The sequence below is a fragment of the Schistocerca nitens genome, chromosome 4 (genome assembly GCF_023898315.1).
Source record: "Schistocerca nitens isolate TAMUIC-IGC-003100 chromosome 4, iqSchNite1.1, whole genome shotgun sequence".
Lineage (NCBI taxonomy): Eukaryota > Metazoa > Arthropoda > Insecta > Orthoptera > Acrididae > Schistocerca > Schistocerca nitens.
Window position 1 is genome coordinate 914,232,735 of NC_064617.1, and position 16,883 is coordinate 914,249,617.

Below are 16,883 nucleotides of genomic sequence, written 5' to 3' on the forward strand. Positions count from 1 at the left end.
CAGAGTCGTATGTAGATGTATCATGGGTCCCATATCACTCCAACTGCACACACCCCAGACCGTTATAGAGCCTCCACCAGCTTCAACAGTCTCCTGTTGTCAAGCAGGGTCCAAAGATTCATGAGGTTGTATCCACACCCGTACACGTTCATCCGCTTGATACCATTTGTCCGAGCAGGCATAATGTTTCCAGTCATTAACAGTCCAATGTAGGTGTTGACGGGCCCAGGCGATGCATAAAACTTTGTATTGTGCAGTCATCAAGGGTACACGAGAGGGCCTTCGACTCCGGAAGCCCATATCGATTATTTTTCATTGAATAGTTCGCACGCTGACACTTGTTGACGGCCCAGCATTGGAATCAGCAGCAATTTGCGGAAGGTTTGCACTTCTGTAACCCTGACCGATTCTCTTCAGTCGTCGTTAGTCCCCTTTTTGCACGATCGTTTTCCGGCATCAGCGATGTCGGAGATTTGATGTTTTACCAGATTCCTGATATTCACTGTACACTCGTGAAATGGTTGTACGGGAAAATCCCCACTTCATCGCTACCTCGGAGATGCTGTGTCCCATCGCTCCTGCGCCGACTATAACAGCACGTTCGAACTATGCCAGATTCTTTGGCTCTTCAATGTATATCGTACTTGGAGAGTAATGAAATCCCGAATAGACATTAACCGCGCTACTAAGGGTGTGAGGGTGCACACACTGATGTGTAAGAATGTGGAAACAAAACTTTGAGTTATCTTATGACACTGGCCTATAAAATTACTACACCACGAAGATGACGTGCTACAGACGCGAAATTTAACCGAAAGGAAGAAGATGCTGTGATATGAAAATGATTAGCTTTTCAGACCATTCGCACAAGGTTGGCCCCGGTGGCGACACCTACAACGTGCTGACATGAGGAAAGTTTCCAACCCATTTCTCATACACAAACAGCAGTTGACCGGCGTTGCCTGGTGAAACGTTGTTGTGATGCCTCGTCTAAGGATGAGGATGCGTACCATCACGTTTCCGACTTTGCTAAAGGTCGGATTGTAGCGATTGCGGTTCATCGTATCGCGACATTGCTGCTCGCGTTGGTCGAGATCCAATGACAATATGGAATCGGTGGGTTCAGGAGGGTAATACGGAACGCCGTGCAGGATCCCAACGGCCTCGTATCACTAGCATTCGAGATGACAGGCATCTTATCCGCATGACTCTAACGGATCGTGCAGCCACGTCTCGATCCCTGAGTCAACAGATGGAGACGTTTGCAAGACAACAACCATCAGCACGAGCAGTTCGACGACGTTTGCAACAGCATGGACTATCAGTTCGGAGACCATGGCTGTAGTTACCCTTGACGCTGCATCACAGACAGCAGCGCCTGCGATGGTGTACTCAACGACGAACCTGGGTGCACGAATGGCAAAACGTCATTTTTTCGGATGAATCCAGGTTCTGTTTACAGCATCATGATGGTCGCATCCGTGTTTGGCGACATCGCGGTGAACTCACATTGGAAGCGTGTATTCGTCATCGCCATACTGGCCTATCACCCGGCGTTATAGTATGGGGTACCACTCGTTACACGTCTCGGTCACCTCTTGTTCGCATTGACGGCACTTAGAACAGTGGACGTTACTTTTCAGATGTTACGACCCGTTGCTCTACCCTTCATTCGATCCCTGCGAAACCCTACATTTGAGCACGATAATGCAAGGTCGCATGTTGCAGATCCTGTACGGCACTTTCTGGATACAGAAAATGTTCGACTGCTGCCCTGAGCAGCACATTCTCCAGATCTCTCACCAACTGAAAACGTCTGGTCAATGGTGGCCGAGCAACTGGCTCGTCACAATACGCCAGTCACTACTCTTGATGAACTGTGGTATCGTGTTGAAGCTGCATGGGCAGCTGTATCTGTACACGCCATCCAAGCTCTGTTTGACTCAATGCCCAGGCGTATCAAGGCCGTTATTACGGCCAGAGGTGGTTCTTCTGGGTACTGATTTCTCAGGATCTATGCACCCAAATTGCCTGAAAATGTAATCACGTGTCAGTTCTAGTATAATATATTTGTCCAATGAATACCCGTTTATCATACGCATTTCTTCTTGGTGTAGCAATTTTAATGGCCAGTAGTGTAGTATAATTTTGAAGATGTTACAGAAAGTAAAATATAAATAACTCTTTTATTTAAAGAAATTGTAGCGTCGAACAGCCATAATTAATTTAAGTCAACAAGGCTGATTGCCTAGAAGGGGCACAGGGCTGCGAGGGATCCAGAGCGGATCCAAGTAAGTGGATACTTAAAGCGAGGATTGTAACGATCCAAAATAGTCAGACAGGCTCTATGCAAAGGAATTACCCAGTCGAACGGAAACACCACAAGACATAGGCCTATAGATATGTCTCGTCTTTTCATGGAATTATCTTACTCTCCAAACATTCTCTACGCAATGTTTTCGGCGAGAGGACCCTCCAATGTGTGGTGCTTGTGGCGTCCAGGTCACAGGGTGCCACGTTTTATTGGATTGCGTTTTATTTTCTGACCAGTGGGCCGCGGCTGACTTGCCAGCGGACCTGCCGTCTCTTTTAGGCAACACTCGGACGAATGTGGTTAAAGTTTTAAAGTTCGGTGCCATGTCAAATGTTTTTACAAAGATTTTAGGGAAAGGATCTTAATTTGCTCACTGTGTGACAAGCTCGCCCATATTTTATGTAAGTGGCCAGCCAGTGACAATTTACTGTGGCATTCTTGTTGCTACGTTTTCCCTTTCCTTACGTTCTACTTTCTTATGTAGCATTTTCCTTCTTTTCCTGCTTTGTTTGCGTGTGTGCTTCAGTTTTATTAGGTATGTCCACATTCGTTCCTTTTAATGTGTGTCAGGGCTCTGATGACCTCGACGTTGAGCGCCCATAAGCCCCAAAACACACACACACACTCTACCCAATGTTGCAAGCTCATTTGCCTTACTTTGCTTCTGGCTTTAATCATTTCTACCGAGTCACCATTATCTCTAGGCCCTCTGCTCCGCACTTGGAATGTCTTCATATACTCGTAGTTCATCCGGCAATACTTCTACTATAACAAAAGTGAAGAGTGAGTTGTGAGGCAGAGGTGGTCTGTTGCTCCAGGGCCCTGAGCAGAGTTCAGTGTCACCTCGGCCGCGGGCTCCGCGGCTCCCTTAATTTTTACGGTCGCTTTGGACGCCCACCGGGCGCGATTCGGCGTCGTATCCGGGCCATGCTGTGGCCCCGCCCTCGGCCTTGGGCTGCAGGGAGGGTAAGGCGCGCGACTATAAAGGCGGCGGGCGGCGACTGCGGGGCACAGTTGTCCGCTCCAGGCACAGCAGACCCTCAGCCAACAATGAACAAGTACTTCGTGAGTATCCTGCAACTGCTCTCTGTGTTACCGAAGCCCTAGGTACAGACCACTGTGCTGTTCGGAATACTGCAGTGTGGAGTGTGGAGTACACAGTGATTCTTCGATATGAACAATGTTATTCACTTTAAGTTCTTTTGTTAATGTCCCTGTACCTACAGATTGGAAAATTGCGCAGGTCGCACCAGTGTTTATGAAGGGTAGTAGGAGTAATCCATCTAACTACAGACCTATATCATTGACGTCGGTTTGCAGTAGGGTTTTGGAGCATATACTGTATTCAAACACTATGAATCACCTCGAAGGGAACGATCTATTGATACGTAATCAGCATGGTTTCAGAAAACATCGTTCTTGTGCAACGCAGCTAGCTCTTTATTCGCACGAAGTAATGGCCGCTATCGGCAGGGGATCTCAAGTTGATTCCGTTTTTCTAGATTTCCGGAAAGCTTTTGACACCGTTCCTCACAAGCGACTTCTAATCAAGCTGCGGGCCTATGGGGTATCGTCTCAGTTGTGTGACTAGATTCGTGATTTCCTGTCAGGAAGGTCGCAGTTCGTAGTAATAGACGGCAAATCATCGAGTAAAATTGAAGTTATATCAGGTGTTCCCCAGGGAAGCGTCCTGGGACCTCTGCTGCTCCTGATCTGTATAAATGACCTGGATGACAATCTGAGCAGTTCTCTTAGGTTGTTCGCAGATGATGCTGTGATTTACCGAAAACCAGTATCAGTTGCAAAGCGATTTAGAAAAGATTGCTGTATGGTGTGGCAGGTGGCAGTTGACGCTAAATAACGAAAAGTGTGAGGGTGATCCACACGAGTTCCAAAAGAAATCCGTTGGAATTCGATTACTCGATAAATAGGACAATTCTCAAGGCTGTCAATTCAACTAAGTACCTGGGTCTTAAAATTACGAACAACTTCAGTTGGGAAGACCACATAGATAATATTGTGGGGAAGGCGAGCCAACGGTTGCGTTTCATTGGCAGGACACTTAGAAGATGCAACAAGTCCACTAAAGAGACAGCTTACACTACACTCGTTCGTCCTCTGCTAGAATATTGCTGCGCGGTGTGCGATCCTTACCAGGTGGGATTGACGGAGGACATCGAAAGGGTGCAAAAAAGGGCAGCTCGTTTTGTATTATCAGGTAATAGGGGAGAAAGTGTGGCAGATATGATACGCGAGTTGGGATGGAAGTCATTAAAGCAAAAACGTTTTTCGTCGCGGCGAGATCTATTTACGAAATTTCAGTCATCAACTCTCTCTTCCGAATGCGAAAATATTTTATTGAGCCCAACCTACATAGGTAGGAATGATCACCAAAATAAAATAAGAGAAATCAGAGCTCGAACAGAAGGGTTAGGTGTTCGTTTTTCCCGCGCGCTGTTCGGGCGTGGAATGGTAGAGAGATAGTATGATTGTGGTTCGATGTACCCTCTGCCAAGCACTTAAATGTGAATTGCAGAGTAATCATGTAGATGTAGATGTAGATGTAGATAAGGAACTTTTTCTGGGCATGAGGCCATAAGTGATCTAAACGAGAAACGACTCGTTCGGCTGAATGATATTGCAAATCGACGAAAAACTATGCGTGTGCCTAACTGCGTTGAAAGGAGAGGGAAGGAATCTAAATAACAGTTCAATACCCTCCCCGCTCCCCATATCAATCTATGATCAGTAAGCGGTTCGAAATTCTATATTCATTCACTGACTGACCATACTGGCACCGAAATAGAAGATTACACAGAGAAGGCCGAAATACTGAATTCGGACTTCCGAAATTGTTTCACCGAGGAAGATCGTAACACGGTCCCTCCTTTCAATTATGACCGCCGAAAAGGTATATATTGAGTTGACCGATCGCAGAATAGAAAATTAACTACAATCGCTTAGTAGCGAAAGGCATCAGGACCATATGAGATACCTGTAAGATTCTATACAGATTATGCAAAAGAACTTTCGTCCCTTCTAGCATCAGATTATCTTAGATCAATGCAGCACCAAGAGGTCCCTAGAAACTGGAAAAAAGCGCAGATCATTCCCGTTCTCAAGAAGGGCCACAAAATAGATACACATAATATAGACGTATATCGTTGACGTCAATCGGTTGTTTAATTATAGAACATGCTTTATGACCAAGGATTATGACGTTTTTGGAGAAATAAAACCTCTTCTATCAACATTAACATGGATCCCGCAAAACAGAGATCTTGGAAAACTCAGCTCACACTGTTCCTCCATAAAATCCATAGCTCTGTATACAAAGGACAAGAAGAGAATAGAAGCTTTCGATATGTGGTGCTACAGAAGAATGCTGAAGATTAGATGGGTAGATCACATTACTAATGGGGAGGTATTGAATAGAATTGGGGAGAAGAGGAATTTGTGGCACAACTTGACTAGAAGAAGGGATCGGTTGGTAGGACATGTTCTGAGGCATCAAGGGATCACCAATTTAGTATTGGAGGGCAGCGTGTAGGGTAAAAATCGTAGAGGAAGATATTTGATAACCGTCTGGAACTGCCGTTTAGTGAAAAATATACGAGCTCACCGAGCATCGGACGAGATTTGCGACTGTATTCAAGACTTCCTTGCGGATAGAACTCAACACGTCGCACTTAAGGAAACAAAATCGACAGATGTAATTTCTGAAGTGTCCCAAGGGAGTATGAGCGGACCGCTACTGTTTGCAGTGTATATAAATGATCTACTAGAAAGCATCGGAAGTTGCTTAACACTATTCGCAAATGAGGCGAGTGTCTGTAAGAAAGTAACAACGCCAGAAGATAGTATCGATTTGCAGAATAGACTGCAGTGGACTGATAAATACTGCAGGCTCTGTAACGTATATCCCATACATGTTGTTGTTGTTGTTGTTGTTGTGGTCTTCGGTCCTGAGACTGGTTTGATGCAGCTCTCCATGCTACTCTATACAGTGCAAGCTTCTTCATATCCCAGTACCTACTGCAACCTACATCCTTCTGAATCTGCTTAGTGTATTCATCTCTTGGTCTCCCTCTACGATTTTTACCCTCCACGCTGCCCTCCAATACTAAATTGGTGACCCTTTGATGCCTCAGAACATGTCCTACAAACCGATCGCTTCTTCTAGTCAAGTTGTGCCACAAATTCCTCTTCTCCCCAATTCTATTCAATACCTCCTCATTAGTCATGTGATCTACCCATCTAATCTTCAGCATTCTTCTGTAGCACCACATATCGAAAGCTTCTATTCTCTTCTTGTCCAAACGATTTGTCGTCCATGTTTCACTTCCATATATGGCTACACTCCATACAAATACTTTCAGAAACGACTTCCTGACACTGAAATCTATACTCGATGTTAACAAATTTCTCTCCTTCAGAAACGCTTTCCTTGCCATTGCCGCCGGCCGCGGTGGTCTCGCGGTTCTAGGCGCGCAGTCCGGAACCGTGCGACTGCTACGGTCGCAGGTTCGAATCCTGCCTCGGGCATGGATGTGTGTGATGTCCTTAGGTTAGTTAGGTTTAAGTAGTTCTCAGTTCTAGGGGACTGATGACCACAGCAGTGCTCAGAGCCATTTGAACCATTTGAACTTCCCATTGCCAGTCTACATTTTATATCCTCTCTACTTCGACCATCATTAAAGATTTTGCTCCCCAAATGGCAACACTCCTTTACTACTTTAAATGTCTCATTTTCTAATCTAATTCCCTCATCACCTGATTTAATTCTACTACATTCCATTATCCTCGTCTTCCTTTTGTTAATGTTCATCATATATCCTCCTATCAAGACACTGTCCATTCGGTTCAACTGCTCTTCCAAGTCCTTTGCTGTCTCTGACAGAATTACAATGTCATCGGCGAACCTCAAAGTTTTTATTTCTTCTCCATGGATTTTAATACCTACTCCGAATTTTTCTTTTGTTTCCTTTACTGCTTGCTCAATACACAGATTGAATAACGTTGGGGAGAGGCTACATCCCCGTCTCACTCCCTTCCCAACCACTGCTTCCCTTTCGTGCCCCTCGACAACTGCCATCTGGTTTCTGTACAAATTGTAAATAGCCTTTCGCTCCCTGTATTTGACCTCTGCCACCTTCAGAATTTGAAAGAGAGTATTCCAGTCAACATTGTCAAAAGCTTTCTCTAAGTTTACAAATTCTACAAACGTAGGTCTGCCTTTTCTTAATCTAGCTTCTAAGATAACTCGTAGGGTCTGATTGTCCTTTCAGTTATGAATGCCGAAAAGGTAGCTATTGATACGACCGATCGCGGATTAGAAATACAACTACAATCGCTTAGCAGTGAAAGGCATCAGGACCATATGAGATCCCTGTAAGATTCTATACAGATTATGCAAAAGAACTTTCGTCCCTTCTAGCATCAGATAGATCACTGCAGCACCGAGAGGTTCCTAGGGACTGGAGGAAAGGCGCAGATCATTCCTGTTTTCAAAACGGGCCACAAAATAGATTCACATAATTATAGACTTATATCGTTGACGTCAATCGGTTGTTGAATTATAGAACATGCTTTATGACCAAGAATTGTATGTTCTTGGAGAGAGAAAACCTCCTCTATAAAAATTAACATGGATCCCGGAAAAAGAGATCTTGCGAAACTCAGCTCACACTGTTCCTCCATAAAATCCATAGCTCTGTATACAATTGCGCTCAGGTTGATGCCGTGTTCCTCAACTCCAGGAAGATATTTGATACCGTCCGGAACTGCCATTTAGTGAAAAATATGCGAGCTTACCGAGTATGGGCCCAGATTTGCGACTGTATTCAAGACTGTCTTGCAGACAGAACTCAACACGTCGCACTTAAGGAAACAAAATCGATAGATGTAATTTCTGAAGCATCCCAAGGGAGTATGGCCGGACTGCTGTTGTTTGCATAAGTTATCTACTAGAAAGCATCGGAAGTTGCTTAACATTGTTCGCAAATGAGGCGAGTATCTGTAAGAAAGTAACAACGCCAGAAGACAGTATCGACTTGCAGAATAGCCTGCAGAGGATTGATGAATGCTGCAGACTCTGTAACATATGTCCCATACATATAAAAAGAAATCCGTTGCTGCACAATTAGACTGTTGATGGCAAACTGCTTGGAACAGTATGCACCGTAAAGTATCTAGGCGTAACTTTCCAGAGCTACAAGTGGTATGATCACATGAAGCAAATAGTAAAAGAAGTAGATGCCACACTGAGGTGCGCAGGAAGAATCTTAAGGTAATGTAAATCATCCACGATGAAAGTTGCATACAAGGCGCTTGTTCCACCGATTCTTGACTGTTGTTCATCTATGGTATCCTTACCATGTAGGACTGATAGAAGATGTAGATAAGATCCAACAAACAGGGACGCGCTGCGTTACATGACCTTTTGGTCGGCGCGTGAGCCTTACAGAGATTTTCAACAGACACCAGTGGCGTACGTTACAAGAGAGGCGTTTTACCTCACCGAGGAGTTCACTACTGAAATTTTGAGAGAGCACTTTCCGGAAAGAATCGGACAACGTATTACTTGCTGCCACATGCACCTTTCTAAATGAGCACTATGAGAAATTCGAAAAATTAGAGCTAGTACAGAGACTTCCTGGCAACCACACTTCCCGCGTGCCATTCGCGAGAGCTACGGGAAAGTGGGTATCAGTTACTGGTACGAGAAGTACCCCCCGCCACACACTGTTAGGTAGCTTGCAGAGTACGATGTAGGTATAGACTATTCACAGGGCTCCATAAATAACCTATCTATCTCCGTTAAAGTAATTATTTAACTACAGCTGAGCAATGTCTGTTCAAAAATAAGACGTCATTAATAAGAATACAAGTTACACAGCACCAGAATGTTTAATTGATTGCGTAACGAGGTAAAATGTACTTTTCCGAAGTATCACATCAATTTTTTGAAAGCAACGACGAGGTGCCTCTTTCAGAGCAAGGATATAGTTAATGTAATTCATGTAAACTGAGGAGCGGCTTGTATCCAAAACGTTTACTGGTCCGCAGTACCACTAGTTAGAGAAATACCTAATAATAACTACTGTACCTCCATTTGTATTCACGAACGGGACGTGAAAATGACTCTACATACTACTATAGATTCTTGGAATCAATGCGGTGGGTTTCAAATTCTTTGACTTCATTCCTCAACAGAATGTGCAGGTAATGGTGGTTGCTTAATCGTTTGTATGTCAGTTGCTCTAACGACAGTACATATATTCTTCCATACAGGCCTAAATGAAAATCTCTGCATGTTTCTCCCTCAGTATAATCACATATCTCAAAAATTAGATTAGAGCACTTCAAGAACACTTTTCTGCCACTGTTGACACAGCATTTATAGTTTTTTCTTGGCTTCGTTCACCCTAACTTTATTAGTTACTCATGGGTGAGTAATTTCTTGTTCTTCAGCATACAATATTACATGTAGTTCTTCCTTCACTGATGAGTCATAACTATTTCGGAACTTGTTATGTAAGTCGACGTGCGGTCGCTTGGACTGTAGCAGTAATAATTCCAAACACACAGTCTGTTACAGATAGCTGCTTCTGAGCATCGCTCAGTATCCGAGTTTTAATGGATATACCTTAGATTACGCACGTGGACACCGAAAATGTTATCACATGTCCTAAGGTGCAGCGTACGTAACTTCTGATAAAGCAAGGGCTTTATAACGCAAGAACGGGCACAAAGACAGTCACGGTGATGCACGATTGTGTTCTATAGAGATTAGCGGAAAACAGATGGGCAGCGACATTTTCCTATCGACTAGTTGCACATTTCTGTACGGATTTTGTCAGTTCCTGGCACAACGTACAGCTTTTATTAAGGAAAGGGACCGTGCTGTGGAAAGAGCAAAAAAATGGCTCTGAGCACTATGGGACTCAACTGCTGTGGTTATCAGTCCCCTAGAACTTAGAACTACTTAAACCTAACTAACCTAAGGACACCACATACATCCATGCCCGAGGCAGGATTCGAACCTGCGACCGTAGCAGTCGCACGGCTCCGGACTGCGCGCCTAGAACCGCGAGACCACCGCGGCCGGCGTGGAAAGAGCAACGAGATACTGAAATGTACGGCTACTTTCAGTGAAACACGTGGTGCGGTCTTTTCTGTTGTCTCCGTGTCCTGTCTTGAGCAATATTGTTAGTTCACCTTCGTCATAAAAGAAAGATATGGGTCATGCGTACCCTTTTAACTATAAATACAAAAACCTTAACATCAACATGATCGTGTGTGAGTTAATACTCGTAAGTGAGGCGATAAAAATGGTTACCTATAAGGAGATGATCACATTCTTCAAAAAATTCTACAAATGTGGACGAGATAAAATCCTGGAGACTTCAGTGCACAGTTGAAAAGCGAACACTTGGCCGTAAATTTCACCGTGTGATGGAGCCAATCTGTAGTCTTCCCCGCCAAGTTGCTATAGAATTAACACCATTACAAAGAACCTTAGAATGAAGAACTATTAAGCTTCATCCTAAGTTCAACGAAGAGCGTCGCTTGTGAACAACAGAGACCGAGGTCACCTTTCGCTCTTTTGTAAAAGCTCAAGCCAGGTATACTGTTGGATCGATATGGAAAACGCGTGAAATTATCAAACAACCACTCTGTGTCGGCGCAGTCATGTTGAAGTATGTGAAAGTGTTCTTCACGAGGCCTACATTTTGGTGGTGGCGGTCTTCGGTGCGCAATGGTCGCCCGAAACGTATCAGCAAATGCCATCGCCGTCCCGCTGCTTCGTGACTCAATTGTCAGTACCACAGTGCGGTCACGGCCAGGCGGTTTCAATGTCAACGGGTATCAGTGTCAGAGGGTTTCAATGTCAGAACCGCAACCGACCTGTACGATACAAGGTCTCACTCGACGGTAAACTCAGCTGGGTGACATAAGAGTTGCAGTACTGCTGTTATAGAGGTCCTGTAACTTAAGTCCTCGTCATAAGCAGGTGAAGCTGCCTAACTAGAACCAATTTTGAAACACGAATGCTGTTAAACATTGTGGTAAAAATAAAATGTCTCAGTACTAGTCACAGTTTCTCAAGCAGTCTTTACTGCAGTACATACGTACGTACGTTTCTTCATTTTTCTCGGATTGTGTCTCCCTGTAAATTCAGAGACATTCTTTCCGTAGTGTATAATGGTTTTATTATTTTATTTTAGTGGGTGACATGGTATTTGCCGTGAGTGTTTCTAATACTTTCTCCGAAAAATAAAAAAAAAATTAAAAAGCTGTGACGGAACGCAAGGCTTTCCTTTAAGCCTTCGCTACACATTCTGTGAATCCTGAGCTTAACTTTACCGTATATTGTAGGTATTTACGTGGCGGATGAAACGTCTATTTATCGTACTAGGTATGTGATCATTTACTACGCTGTTTTCAGGTAGTCAGCTGACAAGTTGCGTCATCAGTAAACTATTAGTACGTATTATGAGTTGCATTGGTGGCGCCTATAGCTTCCTAGTATATTTAGCTCATGAGGGCTAAAAACGGAAGATTTTCAGGTTTAGAAAGGTGTGGTGAGATCATGAGTCTCGCCAATTAGAAGAGACTATCTGTGAATTGAGAAAAACCAAAGAGAAAAGTAGTAAATAGATAATTTAGTAAATAAGGGTAACTGCTTGTTATTCCTCTCATCTGCGCAGCCAAGATGGAGATATTGCCGGCATTCATCGAAGAGAAATAATTTCCCGTCAAGTGTGCTGTTATTTGACTGTGATCGTTCGTAAAAATTCGTAAGCAGGTGTTAAAGATATCATTACGTTAAAACTGGTTGTTGTTTTGTCGTCTTCCTTAAATTATTATTTCAGTTGTGTGAGATGTTTCGAGGCATGGTCCCACCATCAGCCAAAATGAAAACAGGAAAACGTTTTACTTGCATAAACACACTCTTAAATAAATATCGACTAAAAACAGGGGTACATAGGCGTATTTAAGTTAAATGTTTTTGCATTGTCACTTTTGCTGATGATGAGGTCATACCTGGAAACATGTCGCACAGTTAAAAGACAACTTTTGTGACTTCTAACTGATTCTAAGAGACATGTGAGAAATAAACAGAGATTTCCGTACCGACACTTCCTCGAATTCTACTTCTCGTGCATCTAGGTCCGTGAACTATGTGAACTTCCAACTTCTAACCCTCTGTAATCACTTACTGGCAACTCATGACCACTTCAAACAACTACATTTTTAGTTAAGCACAATACCAGCCTCGTTATCACTAATTTGGAATGGCTACCCAGTTCACCTCATTACTGGATTCTCCAGAAGCTCCAACAAGCAAATTTTCATAATAATATGAGTAACATAAAATGTTAAGTTTTGCGGACACATACAGACGCATTGCCCACTGATGTTCATCTCGGGATCTTCAGCCGACGGTCACCAGTACGAATCCTTGGCATTGTCAAACATTCTGCGTCCAGTGCTGCTGGCAATGTCCATACTGCCATCAGCAGTGAAGGCGAAATCTTTCACAATGCTAACTTCTCTGTGTGATAAAACTTCAGGAAAATCACTAAATGAACGTTGAATGAACATCCCGAGACCAGCTCCAACAGGGAACACGTTAATGTTAACCCTTAACGATACTCGTTATTTAGTTCGTGGGGTAGTTTTCGACCCCAAAAACAAAAACCATCTGAAAGTTGTTTACTTCTCTAGTTCTCTAAACTGTTGTTAAACAATCAGTAAAAGAAAGACTTCTATTTACAAAAAAAATATCTTCATTAAAAATAATATGTGATCTTACCAACAATTAATGTTGTTACATTAACATTGGCCTCGTAAACAGAGTTTTTGGAATTAGTTTAAAAAATAGAAAATCTAGTTCAAGAATGTCCAGAAATATTTTTTGAGATAAAATAATTACAAATTCAGTGAACTATAAAGAGAAAAGGAAACGATGACATTTTGAACAGGCGTGTTTGACGTTTAGAACCTGTTCTGGCAGTTTCCGTGTCTTTAAGGCTTGGACATACGTGACATCGTGACACCTTTGACCTTTTTGGCTGATTCGCACCCGCTTGGACTTGCGTTTCAAATTCGTCGATCCTGCTATAGTTTTAAAAATTTTTGCAGAGAACTTCGTCCATAGCAGTGTGCATGTCGCTAGAAAAGTTTCAAGAATTCATTTTCTTCTCCTTGATATCTGCTGTGATCAATGCCATGTCGAGTTGTTTTATAAAATCTGTATACACTATCTTGCTATTCTTGTTTATAATATTTTTTCCTTAAAATAGCCAGACAGTCTCACTATTTCTTGGATTTCTACGAGACCATTCTTTTCTTCTGCCTCTTCATCGTCCTCTGATTCACTGTCAGTTTCACTATCAGATATTTCTGTTTCATTGTCACTGAACTCGACCACATCATGAAAAGATGCTGGTGTATCCAATGAGTTATCAGTCTTAATTAGCTACGAGTAACTCCAATATTTGATCATCGTTCAAACGCCACCCATTCCGTCTAAAACAATAAAAACATTTAGTTTTTAAGTAGCGTTTGTTAGTTCGTGGGATAGACGTCAACCCCAACTGGTACATTTCTACAGAAATAATGGTTTGTGGTTAGCACGCGCCTGCACAATGAGAAAACACAGCCGGTACTAAGAAGGGGAACTCCCCATCGCATCCTCCTCAGATTTACAGGTAAAATGGTCCATTGGATAGCTCGTCAAAAACTGAATACGTATCAGGCACGAAAACAGGAAGAAGGTGTACTGAACTGTGGAAAAAAGAAGCTAAATAGAATGAGTGAACGGTCCAGATTTAACATGTGCAATATCGAACAATGTTAGAGACCGACGTGCCGCATAGACTGCTCACAGAAATAAAAGCGGTTCTAGGCGCTCCAGTCCGGAACCAAGCGGCTGCTACGCAGGTTCTAATCTTGCCTTGGGCATGGATGTGTGTGATGTCCTTAGGTTAGTTAGGTTTAAGTAGTTCTAAGTCTATGGAACTGATGACCTCAGATGTTAAGTTCCATAGTGCTAGGAACCATCTGAACCATTTTTGAACAGAAATAAAAACAACAGATAAACGGGTATGAACTATGTTACACCGAAGGAATTGAAAAGTCAAAACTTCCAAAACGGAACGCAAGAGGTGTAACATGTGGTACACGTGTAGAACAAGTAGGAGGTAAATACGTTTGGAGGTCCCTTCTTTACACGTCGCTGTTGCAAACTGACATTACATCATGACATATACACAAATTTGCATTCAGCTGACGGTGCGCAATTTTGTGGAAAAAAGTGGGATACAAAGAAGATATGAACCTGGATCTCCCCCTTCACTGTCTTATCACCGGGACCACTCGACCAAGACACGATGGTCATTAATGTCGCTCGATAATGCACAATTTTTAGACCGTTCACTATTTTGCTTCTTTTTTCCGTTCAAATGGCTCTGAGCACTATGGGACTTAACGTCTGAGATCACGAGTCTCCTAGAACTTAGAATTACTTAAACCTAACTAACCTAAGGACATCACACACATCCATGCCCGAGGCAGGATTCTAACCTGCGACCGTAGCAGTCGCGCGGTTCCAGACTGAAGCGCCTAGAACTGCTAGGCCACCGCGGCCGGCTTTTTTTCCCTATTTCAATACGTCTTCTTCCTGATTTCGTGTTTCCTCTGTGTTCAGGCTATCCGATGGGCTCTCTTATCACTAAATCTTGGGGGGGGAGGGGGGCATGGGAAGTTTCCCTTGTAAGATAAGGTGGAGGTGGAGGTGGAGTGGCAACGTTGCAGTAGAAACGGAATATTAAACAAAAGAGTGGCACGTAGATTGCCACGTGGGGTAATAAGTGGCACCACGAATGCAGTTAAGGGTTAACAGTAACCAAGACTTCCTGGCAAGTCTCCGTTCGTACTCGGCATGACAGTGAACCTAACGTTGTCAGGATGTTCGCTGAACATTTGAGTAGGCTCTGGCGTTTGACAAAGTTATGTTGGTGTGTGCTGCAGGCTCTATTCGTGGTGCTGGCGGCCCTGGTGGCTGTGAGCGTGGCCGTGCCGTACCCCGCGCCGTACCCGGTGGCCGCCCCCGCCGCCGCCGCCCCCGCGCCCGCCGGCAAGGAGTCGCTCAAGGGCCAGGAGGCGGTGTACGTGGGCTACGCCGGCTACCCCTACCTGTACGGCGCGCCCGTCGCATACCTGGGCTGAGCGGCCGGCAGCCACACCGCTCGACGACCCGGACATGGACCTCGCTGCTCACGACGACTGCTCCACGCGCTTTTCCCTCTTCGTTATCGGCGTACGCTGCCATCTACTGTCTCTCTTCCTGCGTCATCTTACGAAATAAACGTTTGTAGATAAACACACTATTGTTTCATTTCCTACAGAAACCTAGTACAAGCTTCCTCTATAATGACATTCCTCTGTTCCTTTCAGTCAACAGAGCACCTTTCAGTCAACAGCGGAGTGCACTAACAAGTAAACTTACCCAACAGATACACTTCGATTTCGATCGGTTTTGAGTATCTTGTACTATAGAACAAAATAAGATCGACAATTTTTTGCGCATACACCTATACGGCCATTAAGGGGCTGAAACACCACCTTGACAATGTTGAATTTAATATTTCTGATTGAATACCACTGAAACAATAACACATATGAAAAAAAACTTCTAATAAAAGTTTTATGGCTTTTAATGTGCATCCAGATTTGTCAAAAAAGTCTTCCCAATTATTTTGCTTTGCATTTCGACATTTGGCTAACATTAAAACATGCAGTATCATTAATACAAAATGCAATCATATACAAATGGTATTCCAATGACACATTTGTCAAAAATAAGCTAGAAATTCTCTAAACGAAAGTTCATACAGCATTTTTTTAACTCAACCATTTCTGCACCTTTCTCACTAGGAACAGATTTACAATAATGTTACAACTACATATAAAAAATTTCAAATGTAACTTAATTAAAACTAAAAAGGTTGCAACTTCAAAATAAAAAATACGCCAAATGTAAAACAATACACAAATACATTACAAGATATATTTCATAAAATTAAAAGAATATATATATATATATATATATATATATATATATATATATTTATTTATTTATTTATTTATTTATCGGGGAAAGACATTACACAACCCAACATGGCAATTGGCATTGAAGCAGAGACACATTAGACATGCATACAGTGATTTAGAGCGATTTCTAGCTTATTTCTGAGAGATGAACCTTTGGAACACCACTTCATCACATACTACAAAGTATTCAAAGGCGATCAACATCAAATTGTATGCCTTTAGTAGGTTTACTCATAAGTAATATCACACAAGTTCCATGGAGAAAAATAAATATTTTTATTGCAGTCTTTTATTTATTGTTCTTTATCTACAAAACTCTATTTATAGGTGTAAAATTTATGTGCACGCGATAATTTAACAACAGTAAATTAAGGGTGTTTCCAAGTCTTCAGGGTAAACTTCTAGGAGTGATAGATCAGTTCATGAGGAAGAACTTCTGTTAGAA

At 42.9% G+C, this 16,883-nt stretch overlaps 1 long non-coding RNA gene across 1 annotated transcript; it reads left to right on the forward strand.

Moving 5' to 3' along the window:
• Positions 1–3,322: 3,322 nt before the first annotated feature.
• Positions 3,323–15,709, forward strand: LOC126253506 (uncharacterized). Its single transcript, XR_007545984.1, has 2 exons — positions 3,323–3,379; positions 15,356–15,709. It is a non-coding gene; the product is annotated as an uncharacterized LOC126253506 (long non-coding RNA).
• The last annotated feature ends 1,174 nt before the right edge of the window (positions 15,710–16,883 follow it).